At 46.8% G+C, this 15,009-nt stretch overlaps 1 protein-coding gene across 2 annotated transcripts in view; it reads right to left on the bottom strand.

Annotated features, from left to right (window-relative positions):
• Positions 1–14,633, bottom strand: part of RHBDL2 (rhomboid like 2) — a 54,535-nt gene extending 39,902 nt beyond the window's left edge. Inside the window, exon 1 of one of the 2 annotated variants that reach the window (XM_054494139.2) lies at positions 14,485–14,633. The gene's annotated coding sequence lies outside the window, so the exon portion shown is untranslated. The remainder of the gene's footprint in view (positions 1–14,484) is intronic. The other variant, XM_054494149.2, reaches the window with a different exon arrangement.
• Between the last annotated feature and the right edge of the window lie 376 nt (positions 14,634–15,009).

Genomic DNA, 15,009 nt, shown 5'->3' with positions numbered 1-15,009 from the left:
TCTACTAAAAATACAAAAAATTAGCCGGGCGTGGTGGCGGGCACCTGTAGTCCCAGCTACTCGGGAGGCTGAGGTAGGAGAATGGCGTGAACCTGGGAGGCGGAGGTTGCGGTGAGCCGAGATCGTGCCACTGCACTCCAGCCTGGGCGACAGCATGAGACTCCATCTCAAAAAAAAAGAAAAGAAAAGAGACTCCTACCAACCTTTTCCTTTGCATGGCCACACCCCTTCCATTATCATGCTACCATCACTGGGCACCATCACTGTGAAGCTGCCATGTCATAATGGCTATCAAAAAAACGGCTTGCCATCTGCCTTTGAAGAATAGCCTGCCTTGTGTTTGACACTGTAAAGACCTGAATTCTACTCCCAGCATCCACATTTAGTTTTCCACTGGGCCTCAGTTTCCTCAGCTGTAAAACAGCACTCACCTCTGCCCTGAGTATCTTACAGAATTGTGGCAAGAATCAAATAAAATAATAAAGAGCTACTACAATAATAAATACTTACTGTGTGCCAGCTTCCAGGCTAAACACTTTATGAGCATTCTCTTCATTAATTTTTACCACTTTGTAAGGCTGGGTAATAATATTCCCATTTTAAGGATAAAGAAACCCAGGCTCCCAAAGTAACTTACTCAAGGTCTCACAGCTAATAAGGGGAGGGCTGGGAGAAGAGTCTCCGGCGCCTGACTCCAAAGCCCCCACATGTTCCACAGCCCCTGTGATTTCTACACACCAAGTGTTACAGAAAGGTACTCCTTCATCTGTCATGGGATTAGAGTTAAAAATGAAAATTTACTCCAGCCTTGGCAACAGAGCAAGACCCTGTCTCTAAAATAAATAAATAAATAAATTTAAGATTTTAAAACGTAAATTTTTTTCTTTTTTTTTTTTTTTTTGAGATGGAGTCTCACTCTGTCGCCCAGGCTGGAATGCAGTGGTGCGATCTCAGCTCACTGCAACCTCCGCCTCCCGGGTTCAAGCGATTCTCCTGCCTCAGTCTCTCAAGTAGCTGGGATTACAGGTGCCCGCCACCACGCCCAGCTAATTTTTTTGTATTTTTAATAGAGACGGGGTTTCACCGTGTTAGCCAGGATGGTCTCGATCTCCTGACCTCATGATCCGCTGGCCTCAGCCTCCCAAAGTGCTGGGATTACAGGGGTGAGCCACTGTGCCCGGCCTTTTCTTTCTTTTTTTTTTTTTTTTTTTGAGACAGATTTTCGCTCTTGTTGCCCAGACTGGAGTGCAATGGCACGATCTTGGCTCACCACAACCTCCACCTCCTGGGTTCAAGAGAGTCTCCTGCCTCACCCTCCCGAGTAGCTGGGATTACAGGCATGCGCCACCACACCTGGCTAATTTTGTATTTTTAGTAGAGACGGGGTTTCTCCGTGTTGGTCAGGCTGATCTTGAACTCCCAACCTCAGGTGATCCACCCGCCTTGGCCTGCCAACGTGCTGAGATTACAGGCATGAACCACTGTGCCTGGCCACGTAAAAAAAAATTTAAATAAAAAATAATGGGCCAGGCATGGTGGCTCATGCCTGTAATCCTAGCACTTTGAGAGACCGAGGCGGGAGGATTGCTTGAGGCCAGGAGTTTGAGACCAGCCTGGGCAACACAGTGAAAGCCTTTCTCTACAAAAAATTAAAATTAAAATTAAAGTTTGCCAGGTGCAGCGGTGTGCACACCTGCACTTCCAGGTACTCGGGAGGCTGAGGAGGGAGGATCACTTGAAACAGGGAGTTCGAGATTGCAGTGAGCTACAATGGTGCCACTTGCACTCTAGCCTGGGTGACAGAGCAAAACCCTGTCTCCAAAAACTAAATAAATAAAAATTTTAAAAAAATCAAACAAAAGAACTGTGAATCTTCTTTTTGGTTATTTTCATCCCATCCTTTCCTGTACTCTTATCTCCCTCTTTTTCCTCCAGCTGCCTAGACAGTCCCAGACTAGACCCTGGGAATTCCCAAAAGGAAGCTGTAGAGGAAGTGGCAGGTCATGAGCCCTGGGAGAAGATGGGGCTGGGAATTCCCACCATCCCCACTGCTACGACAAGGACTCTAGGTGAACACAAGCGTCCAGGATGGGGAAAGGATTTGCCTCTTTGAGAAGCCAGAGGACTAAATCAGGCTCACCTTCCCTTCTTCACCTCACCCAGGAGGGCCCTGGCAAGGCCAACACCCTTATGACAACTTCTTTTCCATGGCAGACACTTTTAGTTGTGAGCTTGTGCCGCTTGCCTAGCTGCATTCAAACAGGGAGGTTTTAAATATCTGAATTGTTTTTTCTAAACAACTGGCCCCACCCATTCGTTGGTACCAGGCGGGCCCCTGCCGGGGCTGAGACCCGCCTTGATGTGGCTGGGGAGCTCAGGAGGCTGGGCAGCGGGCTGTGCTGGGTGTAGCCAATTGCTGCCCAGCTGGGCCTGGCGGGGAGACTTTTGGTGGTGTTGCTAGGCGCCTGGATAATTGGAGAGGCCAGGATTGGGCTTCTGGGCCACAGAGCTTAGCAGCCTCCTTCATCACACTGCAAACCATCATTATGCCAGAGGCCTGCAGCAATCTCTCTGTGGTTACAGCCTGAAAGGATGCTTTTTTAGCTACAGAAATTAAGAACTGGCTTTTCAATATTACAGGTTTGTGGTTGTGGTTGTTTTCTTTTGGCTACATTTCTGATACACTTGGAATAAATAGGCAAAAGATTTGAAAACAAAAAATGCCCCTGTTTCCGAAAGCTTTGCTTTTTCCTGAAGCAAAGCACACTTGACCTCAGCAGTAAGGGCAACTAAGGTAGAGAACTCTGCTTCCTGAGCTCTCTCCATGGTCCACTCCGTGTCAAAAGCTTCTTCCTTGAAACTTCACAGGTGGGCTATGGTTCAGGGTAGGGGGACCAGAGCCCCAGTCACATGCAGGGCCTCTCAGCGGAATAATGTCTTCAAGTCCCTCTCATTCAAAGACCATCATAATACACAGCCTTCTCACTCTACAGAACCACTTTCGCTTTTATTATTTTCTGGATCCTCCCATCTGCTCTGTGAAGAAGACCTCTTTATTATTCCCATTTTACAGGTGAACAACTAGGGCAAAAAAGAGGCATCCATGATTACATACCTAGGGACAGCAAAGCTGGGGCACAAACCCGGGAATCTCAGAACAGAGTCTGGGCCGCCCCACAGCTATTTAACATATTACATATATTTGTGTACTCTGTTATAATATTTGTAATAGTAATAATAATACACACTGGTGTAGAAGACATAGGAATTTCATCCTGTATCTTGTATTATCCTAAACACATCATCTTTGTTGATTGTGATTGGGCTTTCAAAGCTGTGGTGTGTGCACTAAGGGAGAGAGTCTGAAAGAATTCCCAAAGACAAACACACTATTTACATGAGTTAACAGACCTAGCACACCAGAGCATAGGGCTGAAGGAAAACAGTGACCCTGAGCCACTTCCCCCTTAATTCAAGGACAGTTGGCTCAGGGTCTTAAGTAAGGAGACAAAATCATGGCTTTCAGTAGATATTTGTGGGCATTTTTCAAAAAAGGCTTTCACTGCTTCATGTAGAATTTTTTTTCAATAGTGGTCCACTGATAATGACCAACTGTCTGGTTTGCACAGGACTAGGAGTTTCTTGGGATGTGAGACTTTTAGTGCTAAAATCAGGGCAAGCCAAGGGTGTTGGTCAGCCTGTCATGGACCACCTGCATCAGAATCATCTGGGGAGGTTAGCAGAGATGGCTGGTTCTAATCCTAGGGCACTGGTTCTTCACCCTGGCCTCACATCAGAATCATCTGAAGAGACTTAAATGTGTTTGAGTTCACCCCAGATCAACAGAAACTGGGTCTCTGGGGTGAAGGCCTAGCACTTGTATCTTTTCACGTGCAGCCAAGACTGAAAACTTCTGCCCTAGAGATTTGGATTCAGAGGGTCTGGGCTCAGGTCTTGTTCAGAAATGTGCAGGTGGCCGGGCACCATGGCTCACGCCTGTAATCCTAGCACTTTGGGAGGCCGAGACAGGCAGATCACGAGGTCAGGAGATCGAGACCATCCTGGCTAACACGGTGAAACTCCGTCTCTACTAAAAATACAAAAAAATTAGCCAGGCATGTTGGTGGGCGCCTGTAGTCACAGCTACTCGGAAGGCTGAGGCAGGAGGATGGCATGAACCCAGGAAGGCAGAGCCTGCAGTGAGCCGAGATCGCGCCACTGCACTCCAGCCTGGGTGACAGAGTGAGACTCTGTCTCAAAAAAAGAAAATAGAAAAAAGAAATCTGCATGCATTTTTAACAGCTCCCAGGGGATTCTTATATACATCATGTTTCGACAACCAGTGAATGCTTACGTGATGTGTGCATCCAGTGGTAGCATTCCCTGAATGCCTTGTATGTGTTAGGCTCTGGAAACACATGGGAAGAAAAAAAGAAAGAAAGAAAGAAAAAGAAACCACCTCCTGTTCTCCAGTCCCTCTCTATTCACTGGGGAATAAAGACCTATAAATTGTTCCAACATAGTATACTGTGGTTTAGATTTAAAAGTGGGTCAGCACCATCAGCATGGTTAGGGCTATTCAGTTCCCAGAAGCCAAGGATGGTAGACTAAAGACGGAGCATGTAATTTGCCATTCCTCTCACTGAGAGATACGGTTTGGGTGTGTTTCTCCTCTCCTTAAGTCTGGGCCAGCTCTGTGACTGGTTTTGACCAACACTACGTGGCAGAAGCTATGCTGGATACTTTTCAGGGCCAAGCCTTAATAGCTATGTGGTCCCCACTTTTGCTCCTTTGGGAATACTTCCTCTTTGAAGCCTAACACCATATAACCTAACACCACATAACCTAACACTACCTGGAGGCCACCATGCTATGAGGAAGCCCAAGGTGCCCACATGGAGAGACAGGCCACGTAGAAGAGCACAAAGGTAGGAGGAGTCTCTCTGAGCCTGCTCTGGCTCAGGAGGTTGCCTGATTTAAAAAAAAAAAAGAAAGAAAAATCATGTGAAAATAAAATAAAGAAAAGTACCAAGGTGCCAGACCTATGAATGGAACCTTCTTGACCTACCAGCCCAGCTCATCCACCGGTTGAATACAGCTGTGAATGACCCTAGCTGATGACTACATGGAGAAGAACTGCTCAGCTGAACCCTGCCCAAATCCCTGACTTGCAGAATTATAACGAAATAAAATGGCTCTTGGTTTTTCTGTTATTTGTTTGTTTTGAGACAAGGTCTGACTCTGTCACCCAGGCTGTGGAGTGCAGTGGCACGAACTCAGCTCACTGTAAGCTCCACCTCCCCGGTTCAAGGGACTCTTGTGCCTCAGCCTCCCGAGTAGCTGGGACTACAGGTGAGCACCACCATGCCCAACTAATTTTTGTATTTTTTGTAGAGATGGGGTTTCCCCATGTTGCCCAAGCTGGTCTTGAACTCCTGAGCTCACGTGATCCACCCACCTTGGCCTCCCAAAGTGCTGGAATTACAGGCGTGAGCTACCACATCTATTCTTGTTTTGAGTCACTAAATTTTGGGGTGATCTGTTACACAGTAATAGCTACCAGCATGCCTCATCAGAACCACAAGACAGAATGACATCTCATGCCATTCTGCCTTTCTTTCCGTTCACATTGTTCATCTTTGTATTCTTCCATTGAGTGGATTACTGATGTCTGACCCGAAATTGCCCTCCCAAATTAGTCTTCACTCTGTTTCCACTCCTGCCTCCCTCCAACATGAAGCAAAACAAAACCGTAAATCAGAGTGTATCAACTCTCAGCTTAAAAATCCTTCAATGGTTTCCCATTGTCTTTGGGATAAATATAGGATCCTGATGGCAAATGATAAGATCCTGTGTGACCTAGCTCCTACCTTCTTTGTGGAATTCACTTTCCACTGCTGTCTCCCAATGACTCAGTGCTGCAGCCACAGGGACGTCTTTCTGTTCCTGGAACACACCAAACCCTCTCCTATCTCAAGGTCTTTGTACTTGCTGTTCCTTCTACCTAGCCCTCTCCCTTCCCTACAACTCATACACACAAGGTTGGTCTTGATCCTTCATAACCTGTAGCACATCCCTAGGAAGTCTCCCCTGCCCATGCCTTCCCGCATCCCTATATGCTCTACTACATTTCCCCACTTATATGCTCCCAGCACTTATCATTATCTAAAAATAGTTAGTTTATTTATTGTCTGTCTCTTTCTGCTAGAATATGAGCTCCACGAAAGTAGAAAATATTTCTCAGCAAGTATTTGCTGAATTAACAATCACATGAATGGAGAAGGAAGGAGAAGGGAAGTATCATGGAAAGAGCTCTGACATTGCAGGAGTCAGAAAATCCTGGTCCTTGCTCCGATTCTGCCCCTGCTTACCTATGGATAAGCCACTTCCCCTCACCTAACCAGAAACCTCATCCCCACTAGCAAACACATGGCCAACGATGTTTATCGGTGTCATACCTCACAGGTCTTCACAATTTTTTTTTTTTATTTTTTTTTAGAGACGGAGTCTCGCTCTGTTCCCCAGGCTGGAGTGCAATAGTGCAATCTTGGCTCACTGCAACCTCTGCCTTCTGGATTCAAGCAATTCTCTTGTCTTAGCCTCCCGAGTAGCTGGGATTACAAGTGCCCACCACTATGCCCGGCTAATTTTTGTATTTTTAGTAGAGACGGGCTTTCACTTGTAGGCCGGGCTGGTCTCAAAATCCTTACCTCAAATGATCCACCCCCTTTGGCCTCCCAAAGTGCTGGGATTACAGGAATGAGCCACTGCGCTGGGTCCACAAGTCTTCACGATTTTTTGTTCATAAATCCCCATAAAAATTTTGAAGAATGTCAGATGTGGTGGCTCACGCGTATAATCCCACTACTTTGGGAAACTGAGGCGGGTGGATCATTTGAGGCCAGGAGTTCAAGACCAGCCTGCCAATATGGCAAAACCCCATCTCTATGAAAAATGCAAAAAATTAGCCAGGCGTTATGGCAGGTGCCTGTAATCCCAGCTACTCAGGGGGCTGAAGCAAGAGAATCGCTTGAACTTAAGAGGCAGAGGTTGCAGTGAGTTGAGATTGTGCCACTGCACTCCAGCCTGGATGACAGAGCAAGACTGTCTCAAAAATAAATAAATAAATAAATAAACATAAAATGGCCTGGTGCAGTGGCTCACACTTGCAATCCCAGCACTTTGGGAGGACGAGGCCGGAAGATCATGAGGTCAGGAGTTCGAGACCAGCCTGGCCAACATAGTGAAACCCTGTCTCTACTAAAAACACAAGAAAATTAGCCAGGCGTGGTGACGGGCACCTGTAATCCCAGCTACTTGGAGGCGGAGGTAGGAGAATCGCTTGAACCCGGGAGGCGGAGGTTGCAGTGAGCCGAGATCACGCCACTGCATTCCAGCCTGAATGACAGAGCAAGACTGTCTCAAAAAAAAAAAAAAAAAAGGCTGGGCGCGGTGGCTCACGCTTGTAATCCCAGCATTTTGGGGGGCCGAGGTGGGTAGATCACGAGGTCAAGAGTTCGAGACCAGCCTGACCAACACAGTGAAACCCCGTCTCTACTAAAAATACAAAAAAATTAGCTGGGTATGGTGGCAGGCACCTGTAATCCCAGCTATTTGGGAGACTGAGGCAGGAAAATCGCTTGAACCTGGGAGGCAGAAGTTGCAGTGAGCTGAGATCATGCCACTGCACTCCAGCCTGGGTAACAAAGCTAGGCTCAGTCGCAAAAAAAAATAAAAAATAAAAAATAAAATTTTTTTTTAAGAAACTCTGTTCTGTCTCATACATTTTTAAGTTAATAACTACAATTATTTTTTACAAGTTAAAATAGGCTCCAAGATCAAATTTTTTGTCATAGTCTTTGTTAGAGACATGTTTTAAATACATTTTCATCCAAATCTTAGAGCTACAGATTTCACTTGTTCAGTTTATGGAAAATGTCTACCACATAATCCAGTTAGCAAAGCCTGTCCTCACTGTCAAAACAATTAGCCAAATCAAACAGATTTTCTGTCCATAAGAAAATCTACCTTTATTTTTAAAAGGTTCCATAAATGCATTAATTTGCATCCCCATGACAACTGGCTCATGTCTCAATTCTAATTTTATAATACATAAATGAAGAGCTAAAGCACTTAAGTTTAATATAGCATAATGGCTAAAACACAAATTCTAGAGGAATTCAAAGGTGTCTGAATTCAAATTCTGATTTCACCACTTAACACCTCTGTGACCTTGGGCAACTTATTAAACCTCTTTGTGCCTTGGGAGCATCATCTATAAAAGGAGGGTGGTAAATATCTACTTTATAGATTCGGTATGAGTATTGAATTACTTTATTATCTGTAAAATTCTTAGAAGAGTGTCTGGCACATAATTAGCATTGAGCAAATTTTTCGTTTTGTTTTGTTTTGAGACAGGGTCTCACTCTGTTACCCAGGCTGGAGTACAGTGGCATGATCTCAGCTCACTGCAACCTCTGCCTCCCAGGTTCAAGCGATCCTCCCACCTTAGCCTCCCAAGTAGCTGGGACTACAGGTGTGCGCCACCACACCTGGCTAACTTTTGTATTTTTTTGTAGAGACAGGGTTTAGCCATGTTGCCCATGCTGGTCTCGAAGTCCTGAGCTCAAGCGATCCGCCCACCTCGGCCCCCCGAAGTATTGAGATGACAGGTATGAGCCACCACACCCGGTCCTATTTGGGTGTTTTTTGAGACAAGGTCTTGCTTTGTTGCCCAGGCTGGAGTGCAGTGATGCAAACCCAATTCACTGAAGCCTCGATCTCTTGGGCTCAAGATATCCTCCCACCTCAGCCTCCCAAATAGCTAGAACCACAGGCACATGCCACCATGCCCAGCAAATCTTGTAGAGATGAGGTCTCATCACATTACCCAGGCTGGATTCAAACCCCCGGGCTCAAATGATCTTCTCACTTCGACCTTCCTAAGTGCTGGAATAGCAGGAATGAGCCACTGTGCCCAGCCTAAACAAGTCTTTTTATTTCTTCATTTTTATTTATGTTTTATTTTCTGGCTTACTTAATCAGCTTCCTCAAGTTGAATAAACAAGTATTCTTTTTTGTTTGTTGGTTTTTTGGGGGTTTTTTTGAGATAGAATCTCACTCTTTTGCCCAGGCTGGAGTGCAGCGACATGACCTTGGCTCACTCCAATCTCCGTCTCCTGGGTTCAAGCAATTCTCCTGCCTCGGCCTCCTGAGTAGCTGGGATTACAGGCACCCGCTACCACGCCCAGCTAATTTTTGTTTTTTTGTTTCTTGGGTTTTTTTTTTTTTTTTTCTGAGACAGAGTTTTGCTCTTGTCACCCAGGCTGGAGTGCAATGGCGCGATCTCAGCTCACTGCAACCTCCGCCTCCTGAGTTCAAGTGATTCTCCCACATCAGCCTCCCGAATAGCTGGGATTACAGGCATCCGCCGCCATGCCCAACTAATTTTTGTATTTTTAGTAGAGATGGGGTTTCACCAGGTTGGCCAGGCTGGTCTCCAACTCCTGACCTCAGGCAAACCACCCATCTCAGCTTCCCAAAGTGCTGGGATTACAAGTGTGAGCCGCGCCTGGCAATTTTTGTATTTTTAGTAGAGATGAGGTTTCACCATGTTGGCTGGGCTGGTCTCGAACTCCTGACCTCAAGTCATCCACCCAACTCAGCCTCCCAAAGTGCTGGGATTACAGGTGTAAGCCACCGCACCCGGCCGAAAGGATCTTTTTTTTTTTTTTTTTTTGAGACGGAGTTTTGCTCTTTTCACTCAGGCTGGAGTGCAATGGTGTGATCTCAGCTCACTACAACCTCCACCTCCTGGGTTCAAGCGATTCTCCTGCCTCACTCTCCTGAGTAGCTGGGATTACAGGCGCCTAACCCCACACTTGGCTAGTTTTGTATTTTTAGTAGAGATGGGCTTTCTCCATGTTGGTCAGGCTGGTCTCGAACTCCTGACCTCAGGCGATCTGCCCACCTTGGCCTCCCAAAGTGCTGGGATTACAGGCATGAGCCACCACGCCTGGCCGAGTATTCTTAAATAAAACAAATACTACGAGTCTGTAGTAGAGGCACAGCACCCTTTAGTTTCTCCTGCCTAATCTCTCTTTACTTGCTATCTCTCAGGAACAGAGCATTCTCTAACTGTCCTTTGGAACAATGGACCTTGTTCAATGAATTTGGGATGGACAGAGGTGTAACTTTCTTATAAAGCCAAGGAAGAGAAACAACGAAAACAGAGTTGAAAAGTAGAACTTAAAAGAATCCAGACAAGCAGATGACTTTTAGGCAAGAGTCCCTGCAGCAGCTGAGAATCTGGAAATGGATTCCTTTTATGTTATCCGTGCCCCTGCATCCCCAGTTCCAGGACCACTGGCTAGTTTGACACATCCTCATTGGGCACACTCAGAGCTAGATATAATTCCTGGAAACCCTTCTACAACTCCATCTCTAGCTCTCTGGCATAAGAAAGCACAAGGTATTGCAAGTAATATCTTTGAACTTATTCCAGATTATACAAAAGGAAAGTATTCATAAATTTCAAAACTTTTATTAGGAGGAACAGATTCGCTGTGACCCAGTATACAGCTGAGGGCAAAGTACCAGTTATCAGGAACAGTCCAAATCAGGAGACCCTTCATGAAGAAACCATGCTGAAGTCTTAAAAAGGAAGACTAATGTCCATAGATAGGTGGGGACCCATCAGGCCTGAAAACCTTGGTGTCATCATATCCTAGGCCCCCACACATCAGCCTCACTTCTGAAATGCAAATCAGGTGGTGTCTCTCTTATTGCTAAATTTTTTTTTTTTTTGAGACTGTGTCTCGCTCTGTTGCCCAGGCTGGAGTGCAGCAGCGTGATCTCGGTTCACTGCAACCTCTGCCTCCTGGGTTCAAGCAATTATCCTCCCTCAACCTCCTGAGTGGCTGGGACTACAGGTGCATGCCACCATGCCCAGCTAATTTTTTTTTTTTTTTTTTTCAGTAGAGACGGGGTTTCACCATATTGGCCAGGCTGGTCTTGAACTCCTGACCTTGTGATCCACCCACCTCGGCTTCCCAAAGTGCTGGGATTAGAGGTGTGAGCCACTGCGCCCGGCCAAAATCTTTTCAATGGGTATCCAATGTCTTTGGTTTAAAGCCTAGATTCCTTAACGAGGCACAAAAAGACCTCATGACTTGAACCCTGCCTATTTATCCACCTTCATTTCTTTCCATTTCCCCAAATACACCCTATGCCCCAGCCACACTGAGCCCCTAGCAGTTCCAGCTCCCACTCTCCACGAGGTCTTTTCATGAGCTCCTCCCTCTGCTGAACATCCTCCCCCCCGCCCCATTTGTTGTCCCAGGAAGTATTAACACCCCCTTTAAGACTCTGTTCCTTACTATCACATTTGGGATTAAGTTAAATAAAAGAAAAGAAAATTTTTTAATTAAAGAAAAACAAAACTAAAAGACTCTGTCCTTTACAACTCCTCTGCAAAGCCTTATTGAGCATCTACCACGTGCTTAGCATTGTGTTAGGCACTGAGGATGCACCATAGAATTAAATGCCCTCTTAGTTCTGTCAGCAACTTCGGCTTGCATCTAGAGCATCATTGTCTTCTTTGTATTGTAACTGTCTCCTCTACAAGGCTGTGAGCATTCTGAGGACAGGGCTTCTGCGTTATTCATCTTTGACTCCCTATTACCTAGTCCATGGAATCCATCAGTAAATATTTGTCAAATTCATTTACTCACAAAGAATTCATTGAAAATTTTGGTATCAGGAATGAATGAGGTGCTAAACGAACAGGATTATAAAACTGAATGAACAGGATCATGCTTATGATCCCTGCCCTCTTGAAACCTTGCAGTCTCAGGGGATAAACAGAGCACTTGATTTAATGAATGATGTAGGAATGACTGAATGAGTTAATGAATCAGGGAAGGAGTGTGGATGCAGCAGCCCAGAGCAGATCTACAGGAAGTGAAAGGCCAGTGTCTAGGGAGGTAGTTGGGGAATGCTGATGCCCTTTTGGTCTTTCTTTTTTCTTTTCCTTGAGAGACAGTCTTGCTCTGTCACCCAGGCTGGAGTGCAGTGGCCTGATCTCAGCTCACGGCAGCCTTGGCGTCTCAGGCTCAAGTGATCCTCCCATCTCAGCCTACAAAGTAGCTGAGATGGGCCGGGCATGGTGGCTCACGCCTGTAATCCTTACACTTTGGGAGGCCAAGGCAGGTGGATCACTTCAGTCCAGGAATTCGAGACCATCCTGGGCAATATGATGAAACTTTGTCTCTACCAAAAATACAACAACAACAAAAGTTAGCTGGGCATGATGGTGTGCACCTATAGTCCCAGCTATTCAGGAGGCTGAGGTGAGAGAATCAACTGAGATGGGGATGCCGCCACTGCACTCCAGCCTGGGCCACAAAGTGAGGCTCCACCTCAAAAAAAAAAAAAAACAAAGTAGCTGAGACTACAGGTGCACACCACCACACCAGGCTAATTTTTTTATTTTTTGTAGAGAAGAGGTCTCACTGTGTTACCCAGGCCAGTCTCAAAGTCCTGGACTCAAGCAATTCTCCCACCTTAGCCTCCTAAAGTGCTGGGATTACAGGCATGAGCCACCGTGCCAGGCCTTTTTTTTGAGACAGGGTCTCGCTTGTCGCCCAAGCTGGCTTTGAACTCCTGGCTTCAAGCAATCCTCCCACTTCAGCCTCCCAAAATGTTGGGACTACAGGCATGAATCACCGCCCCCAGCCTGGTCTTTCTAATACAGAGAAACTTGAAAGACAGCAAGCACCAGAGCAAAAAGCATGGAGTTTAGAGTCTGACCTAGACTTGAATTCTGGATCCATTACTTATTAGCCATGTGACCTTAGGCAAATCCCTTAACCCGTTTGTATTTTCACTTCCCCATCTATAAAATAGGGTTAATAATAATATCATAAGAGGATTATGATTAAATAAGAGAATGCATTTAAAAGCCCTTAGCCTGCATCCATAGTTTAGGAATTGGTGGTTCCCATCACTTGCTCAGTGTTGAGTGCACAAATTCAGAAACAAGCATGTCTGGACTCAGCCCTGGTCCAGTATTTTTACCACAAACCAGCACCTGACACCTTCCCTAATCCCATGCCTATGTGGGTCTCCCTTCTTTTTTCTTTTATTTTTTAACGACAGGGCCTCACTTCATTGCCCAGGCTGGTCTCGAACTCCTGGACTCAAGCAATCCTCCCGTCTTGGCCTCCCAAAGTGCTGGGATTACAGGAGCGAGCCATGGAGCCCAGCCTTCCCTCTCCCTTCACCACTCCACCGTCACTGGCCAGTTCTGTTTACACGCTGCCTATGTGCATTCAAGGCCAGGAGCTGTCTGGCATATCTTTATATGCCAGAGCTGTCTGGCATATCTTTTTATGCCAGCCTAAGGTGAGGGAGTTGCTGGTTAGGGAGAGGCATGGCAAGAAGGCGGTCAAAGAGGAAGGGAAAAGCACAGGTGTTTAGGAAGGCTCCACAATGAGCCTGGCACCCGGCTTGGTATTCAACATGCATTGTTCCCTGTCATCTTCATAAAAATATCATTTTGAGCTGGCCCCTGTGGCTCAGTTAACTCAGGAAGCTGAGGCAAGAGGACTGCTTGAGCACAGGAGTTTGAAGTTGTAGTAAGCTATGATCAGCCACTGCACTGCAGCCTGGGCAACATAGCAAGACCCTGTCTCTTTAAAAAAAAAAAATTACAGCTGAGGAAACTGAGGCTCAGGAGATAAACAGGAGATATGGGATATAAAGCCAAGTCTCTCTGTGACTCCAAAATAATTTTCTACTCTGCCATGCTGCCCACCAGCTTGTAGATGACCATCAAATGTTTGAGCAATAAATTTCAGTTTTCTTATTGCCAAGAGGAGCAGAAATTGTGCAGCCCTCTCTCCGGAGAATCCAGGTATATGCTCAAACAGTGATGAATAAACAAATGAACACTAATGAATAAATGAAAGATTGAGTGAAATCTCTTTGATACTCACACCAGGAAGAAGGAAACAAATAACCCTGGAGGAGCCGCCTTGCAGGAAGAAGTGGAGACTGTCTCCCTGGCTGTGGTCTCCAGTGTCCAGGTCAGCAAAGGGCTAAGAACTGGCTTAGTTGGAGTTAGAAAAACTTAGGAGGGTAGGGGGTGCTGGGGAGAACGTGATGGCTGGAAAGAAAGCCAGTGTGAAGGGCAGGGAAGAGGAATGGAATTACTCTGTCCTCATCCTCAGCTCTTCCCTGCCATTTCCCTTGAGAAGATAGCCCCTGACTCCTGGCCCAACGTGCTGCCAACTTTTAAAATGAAAGTAGCAGGATCCAAAGCGGCCACATCAGGAGGTCACTCCAGAAGGGGGGTTACCAAGGAAGCACCCCACACGTCCCTCCTCCTTCCTGCACAGCACCCCTCGGCCCTGCACTTCCTGCTGCCGCCCCCTTGTCCTGACATGGGACTCCCTCCACTCCCTCCCAGCTCCCACATCTTACCCTGAAAGACCAAGGTAGGGGAGTCCCGGGCAGCGCCCGCCGGTCCTTGCGTTCCAGGCTTCCTGGGCCAAGGGGTTGCCCGCTGCCCTGAAGATCCCACTCTGCCAGGCGCTCCTCCGTCCCTCCCCAAACGAAAATCCTCCAGACAGGTTCCAAAGCTGCCCAGCCCAGGAGGAGGGAGGCTGAGGAAATCCCCTCCCAGATGGGCTGGGCCGACCTGCTTGGCAGTCTTGCTCCTGGGCTGGCCCTGGATGAATGAGTCCTTCCCTTCGCCTGCTTGGGTCTTAGCCAGGGAGCCGGTGGCAGCCTCTGCTCTTTCTCCACGGCACTGAGCTCCATTCCTCCTCCAAGTCCTGCCCTCCTGCTTCATGCCTGGGTCCCCTGCTCTCCACTCTCAGCTCTCTGACACCTCAACCGGGTTGTCTCTATCACTCTGCATTTGGTTATGCTCCAGTGTGAAGCCAGGCCTGTACTGGGCACCAGGGTGGGTGACTTGGTGATCCTCAGCAGAGATTTAGTCCACGG

This window comes from Pongo pygmaeus, chromosome 1 (genome assembly GCF_028885625.2).
Source record: "Pongo pygmaeus isolate AG05252 chromosome 1, NHGRI_mPonPyg2-v2.0_pri, whole genome shotgun sequence".
NCBI lineage: Eukaryota > Metazoa > Chordata > Mammalia > Primates > Hominidae > Pongo > Pongo pygmaeus.
This window is presented reverse-complemented; position numbering and strand designations above follow the sequence as displayed.